Here is a 6,440-nt window from a genome sequence, read left to right on the forward strand (position 1 = left end):
AATCTCCACCCTTTACCCACCAGGCGCCGTCACCGTGATTCGAACCCGGGACCCTCAGATTGACAGTCCAACGCTTTAACTACTCGGCTATTGCGCCCGTCGAGCTTAGTCTTCGACCGAGGATAGGCGCTATATAAGTATCCATATCAATCATTATTCATCGTTCATTCATGATGATGGCAGTGATCATGGCAATGAAGAAGAATTAAATGATAGTGACCAATATCAATGAAAGAGGACAATATAAAGAAGATGAATATGACCATGAAGAATAATCAAAAGCATTTAAGAAGAAGAAAAAAATATTAAAGTAGAAGAAGAAGAAGAGGAAGAAAGAGAGAGAGAGAGAGAGAGAGAGAGAGAGAGAACACACACACACACACACACACACACACACACAGAGAAATGCAGCAGCAGAAGAAGAAATGATGATGACGACGACGACTACAACGAAAAAAAAGAAGATGACAAAACAAAACAAAAAATTAAATACAATGCAAAGGAAAAAAAAAAAAGGAGAATGAGAATTATGGCAACAAGAAAATCTTTTTATCTAGGACATTATTTTAGCTTTTTTTTTTATTCATTCATCTCTTTACGCATTTATATATTTTATTTCCACCCCAAAAACGGAGTATGGCCGACTACATGGCGAGGTTAACTCTCTCCATACGAACGGCGAAAGAGACGACATTAACAGCGTTTCTCCCCAATTACCACCATCAAAATATTACAAGCGGAATGCTCTTATACTGAAGACGTGAATGTTGACAAAGAATACGACAATTTTGACGACGGAAGCTAAAGGTTGGGTCATTCAGACACCCACTGGACATCCGAGGGGTCTGTGTATAGAGGAGAAGAGAGGACTGGCCGTACTGAGTGAGTTAAAAAACAAAAAAACAACAAAAAACAAAAACAGGTCATATATGTAAAATCCCACTCGTGTACATACGAGCGAACGTAGGAGTTGCAGCCTACGAATGAAGAAGAGAAGAGAAAGATCTATTTATTTCTATGCTTCACTCTTTGTTCCGTTCTCTGTCTCCGTTTGTTTGTTCCAGCTTCAAAATTATTGGTGAATTACAGAGATTTCATAATTACGCGCTCGAGACTTCCAAACCGTATTCGCCGTATATGGAGTGATGGCCTAGAGGTAACGTGTCCGCTTAGGAAGAGAGAGGGAGAATCTGAGCGCGCTGGTTCGAATCACGGCTCAGCTGCCGATATTTTTCCCCCCTCCACCAGACCTTGAGTGGTGGTCTGGACGCTTAGTCATTCGGATGAGACGATAAACCGAGGTCCCGTGTGCTAGCATGCACTTAGCGCACGCAAAAGAACCTACCGCAACAAAAGGGTTGTTCTTGGCCAAATTTTGTAGAAAAATCCACTTCGATAGGGAAAAAAAAAAAAAAAAAAAATTGCACAGAGGAAAAAAAATACCTCAAAAATGGCGCTGTAGTGTAGCGACGCGCTTTCCCTGGGGAGAAAGCAGCCCGAATTTCACATGACGTTGGAAACGTAATCAAATAAAGCATGACGCATGTCGTAACAGGTTGTCTCCCTTTAAATCTCTGTGCCTCCGTTTCATGAAGTCATTTTGTTTTATCTTATTTCCTTTTTTTTTTTAAATGTATATATTTCTGTATTTTTCTTATTTATTTATTTATTTATTTATTTTGATCACAACAGATTTCTCTGTGTGAAATTCGGGCTGATCTCTCCCCAGGGAAAGCGCGTCGCAACACTACAGCGCCATTTTTGGGTAGTTTTTTTTTTTTCCTCCGTGCAGTTTTATTTGTTTTTTTCCTATCGAAGTGGATTTTTCTACAAAATTTGGCCAGGAACAACACTTTTGTTGCAGTAGGTTCTTTTACGTGCGCTAAGTGCATGCTGCACACGGGACTTCGGTTTATCGTCTCATCCGAATGACTAGCGTCCAGACCACCACTCAAGGTCTGGTGGAGGGGGAGAAAATATCGGCAGCTGAGCCGTGATTGGAACCAGCGCGCTCAGATTCTCTCTCTTCCTAAGCGGACGCGTTACCTCTAGGCCATCACTCCATATACGGCGAATAAGAACTATGACAAAAATAAAGATAGGGTTTTTACAATATTTATTTACCTGTTGCATCATTTAATTTTACGTGATTGTGACTGATCATATTTTGCTTCAGTTTTTTTATCAATTTTTTGACAAATTTCACTATACTATATTCTGTCTGTTTCATTTTTGTTGTTGTTAATTATATTCATCTACCTGGTTTTTGGTTTTGGTCTCTAATCGATTTTTTTTTTTATCTCTGTGGGATGTTTGTGATACTATTTCGGTAAAAATGAACTGAATCGTGATAGGAAGCAAATTTCAAGTCAAGAAAATGATACAACAAGAAAATAATGTATGTGCGAGAGAGAGAGCGGAGAAGAAGAAGTAGAAAAAGAAGAAGAAAAAGAGAGAGGAAATGAATTTGGAAGAAGGAACGTAAACTGCTGGTTGATTACAGTGAGAATAAGAGATAATCTTAAAAAACAAACAAAAAAACCAAAACAAAACAAACAACAACAAAAATCCAGAAAAACAACAAACAAACAAAACAACAAGCAACAATACATCAGCAAAAAGCAAATAATAATAATAATAACAACGAAAAGCCAAATATGAGTACAAACAGCAACAAACAACAACCACAAAACAAAAAAAGAAAGAAAGGAAAAGAAATAGTAAAAAAAAAAGAAGAAAAAGAAAAAAGAAAAAAGAAGTCAAACCCAACCTGATCGAATAGAGTACAACATGCTAACGCTGTTTCTACAAACGAAAACATGGTTATACACTCAGAGAATTAAAAAAAAGCAACTGGCTTTTGAATGAAAGAAACAACAACAACAGAAGCTGCAGAAACGTGAGAAAGCAAGATAAAAAACAAAACAAAACTGAAGAGGTATTTAAACAGTTATAAAGTGAAATGAAATTAACTCTCTCCATACGAACGGCGAAAGAGAAGACGTTAACAGCGTTTCACCCCAATTACCATCATCAAAATATTGCAAGCGGAAGGCTCTTATGCTGAAGAGGTGAATGTTGACAAAGAATACCACAATTCTGACGACGGAAGCTAAAGGTTGGGTCATTCATTCAGACACCCACTGGACATCCGAGGGGTCTGTGTAGAGGAGAAGAGAGGACTGGCCGTACTGAGTGAGTTAAAAAGGGTAAGTGGTAACCGTCCATAGAGAGAAAGGGGACTAAGTCAAGTATTCAAGCAGTAATAAAGTATAATACTTTCTTTTTTTAAGAAAAAAGAAGAAGAAGAAGAAGAAAGCCATAACTATATATAGGAATAAAAGGATTCAACGGCAAAGATGAAGAATTTAAAGATCTGGAGCGAGTTGCATTGCTCGGACGGAAGAGCCTAGTATGGTCGTAACCCGCTACTAGTATGGAACTGACCAATGGCGTAGTTCGGTCAACGTAGGCATTTAGTCACGTGTAACTGTCAAAAAGTTAGAACCAAGCAATGCAACAGGCACCTGGTCCCTTCAAAATTAAATAAAACAGGAATCAAAGTCAATCAAACTCAGATAAAAGAAAAGGAATTAATTAACTAATACGGCCAACACATAAGGATGAAGGATTGTACATCAAACAGGGGGAAAAAAAAAAATCAAAGGGGAATTATCCACTCAAAACAAGCAAAAACTGAACTCGAACTGAACAAAACGAAACGAAGCAAACTCATATTAATTAAACCAAACTATACTGAAACAAATGACACTGGATCTACATGAAGATAGAGAGGATTACTAAAAATCAGAGAGGGAAAAGGAAAACAATAATCTGTCCCTTCAAAGTAAACAGACAAACCTCATTACTTCAACTATAAAAAAAAAAAAGATCAAGTAAACAGTAACCTCTACGAATGCAAACAACAACAAAACAACCATGGCTGGTTTTTGTTTTTTGTTTTTGCTTTTTTCTGTTTTTTTAATGAAAAAAATGGAGAGAAAATTTTCAACCAAACTTTGATTAAATCAAAGACGAATTCACACCCAGAAACAACATAAACAGCAACAACATTATGTTTAAAACAAAGAAACAAACATTATGAACAAATCAAAGAAACAAACATTATGTACAAAAACAAAGAAACATTATGTACAAATCAAAGAAACAAACTATGTACAAAAAACAAAGAAACAAACATTATGTACAAAAACAAAGAAACAAACAAGCAAACAAAACGAGAGAGAGAGAGAGAGAGAGAAAAAAAAAATTTAAGAAAGGAAGATAATTCTAAATCAAACTTGGGAACAAAACAAAGCTGAATTAATCCCCCCCCAAAAAAAAAAAAAAAAAAAACTAAAGCAAACAAAGTTTCAGTTTCAGTTTCAGTAGCTCAAGGAGGCGTCACTGCGTTCGGACAAATCCGTATACGCTACACCACATCTGCCAGGCAGATGCCTGACCAGCGGCGTAACCCAACGCGCTTAGTCAGGCCTTGAGAAAGCAAACAAAACACAACAACAACAACAAAACTTAACCAACAAAACAAAGCCAAATTCATCCCAAACAAAGACAAAAACAAATCACACACACACACACACACACACACACACACACACACACACACACACACACACACACAAACTCTAACCCAATCAAAAAAACTTACCTTTATAATATTCCTCCTCACAATACCACCAACAATCTTTCAGCCTTTGTTTCCAAGGACAAGGACAACAGCAACAAAGCAGTCTGCTTGCCAAGCAGGACAAAGCAATCAGCGTTCAGGCGGACAAAGACGACAAAGGGCCCGAAACTCTTTTGTGTCAACGAATGAACGTGGTGGCGGCAGCGGGACTGGTTTCGCCGGCAGGAAAGAAAAAAATCGCCGCCCTTCTTTCTCAGCTGCGGGATTCCGACCGAATGGCTCTCTCGCCCAAGTCACGAGGCCATTTATCAGCCAATCAGCGAAGCGCGTTTGCTGGCGGGTCTCTTCAGCTTCCGGTGACGAAGGCGACAGCCAATCAGCTTCGAGAATATGGTAGGGGGGAAGGGGGAGGGCAGGTTGGTGGATGTGGGGGGATGGGGGGGGGGGGGGCATGGGGGGGGGGGAGGGGAATGGGGGGGTGGGGTGAAGATTGGATGTTGGTGGATGGAGGTTGAGAGGTAGGTGAGGTGGGGTGTGGTGGGGTGGGGGTCGGGGGGCGGAGAGGGGTGGAAGAAGAAGAAGAAAAGTGAGCAGACAATAATTGAGAATGGATCAGGGAGGGTGGGGGTGGAGGGGGGGGGGGAATATAGGAGTATTGGAGGGGAGGTAATCGTTGTAGAGCAGGAATAACTCGGCTTGTTCGTTAGCTGGTTCGTTTCATGGTTGTTGTTTTTCTATGGGTATTTGTGGTGTTGGTTATTATTATTATTATTATTATTATTATTACTAGTATCATTATTATCATTATTATTATTATTATCATCATCATCATTGTTATCATTATTATTGTTGTTGTTGTTGTTGTTATGACGGGCGCAATAGCTGAGTGGTTAAAGCGTTGGCCTTTCAGTCTGAAGGTCCCGGATTCGAGTCTCGGTAACGGCGCCTGGTGGGTAAAGGGTGGAGATTTTTCCAATCTCCCAGGTCAACATATATTATACAGACCTGTTAGTGCCTGAACCCCCTTCGTGTGTATACGCAAGCAGATGATCAAAATTTAATACGTACGTTAAAGATCCTGTAATCCATGTCAGCGTTCGGTGGGTTATGGAAACAAAAACATACCCAACATGTACACTCCAGAAAACGGAGTATGGCTGCCTGCATGGCGGGATAAAAACGGTCATACACGTTAAAGCACACTCGTGTACATACGAGTGAACGTGGGAGTTGCAGCCCACGAACGAAGATTATTATTATCATTATTATTATTACGATTATCATTATCATCAACATTATCATGATCATCATCATTATTATTGATGGTGTCTGTTATTATTATTATTATAATTATGATTATTATCATTATTATAAACGCCCTCCACAAAACTAAAACAGTACGCATACATGTGCATACATTCAGTTCTGAATCTTCTGACTGTCTTGTAAAATCTCCAACGACCCCCCTCTCTCTCTCATTACCGATTTTCTTTTCTTTCTTTTTTTCTTCTCCTTTTTCATCTTTTGTGCGTGTGAGTGGGTGTGTGTGTTTGTGTGTGAGGGAGGGCATGGTGTAAAGAAGCTTCCAGCTTATCCAGTTACCCTCAATAAAACATTTGTTCATTTGTTCATTGTTCTCTTCTCTCTCTCTCTCTCTCTCTCTCTCTCTCTCTCTATGTATATATATATATATATATATATATATATATATATATATGTGTGTGTGTGTGTGTGTGTGTGTGTGTGTGTGTGTGTGTGTACTATATAATTATTGCTTTGCAATAAATCCCCA

At 39.0% G+C, this 6,440-nt stretch overlaps 1 protein-coding gene across 1 annotated transcript in view; it reads right to left on the reverse strand.

The window, feature by feature from the left end:
* LOC143275436 (neo-calmodulin-like) overlaps positions 1-4,923 on the reverse strand; it is a 79,550-nt gene extending 74,627 nt beyond the window's left edge. The window contains exon 1 of the mRNA XM_076579534.1: positions 4,670-4,923. The gene's annotated coding sequence lies outside the window, so the exon portion shown is untranslated. The remainder of the gene's footprint in view (positions 1-4,669) is intronic.
* Positions 4,924-6,440: the final 1,517 nt, after the last annotated feature.

Source organism: Babylonia areolata, chromosome 30 (assembly GCF_041734735.1).
Source record: "Babylonia areolata isolate BAREFJ2019XMU chromosome 30, ASM4173473v1, whole genome shotgun sequence".
Classification (NCBI taxonomy): domain Eukaryota; kingdom Metazoa; phylum Mollusca; class Gastropoda; order Neogastropoda; family Buccinidae; genus Babylonia; species Babylonia areolata.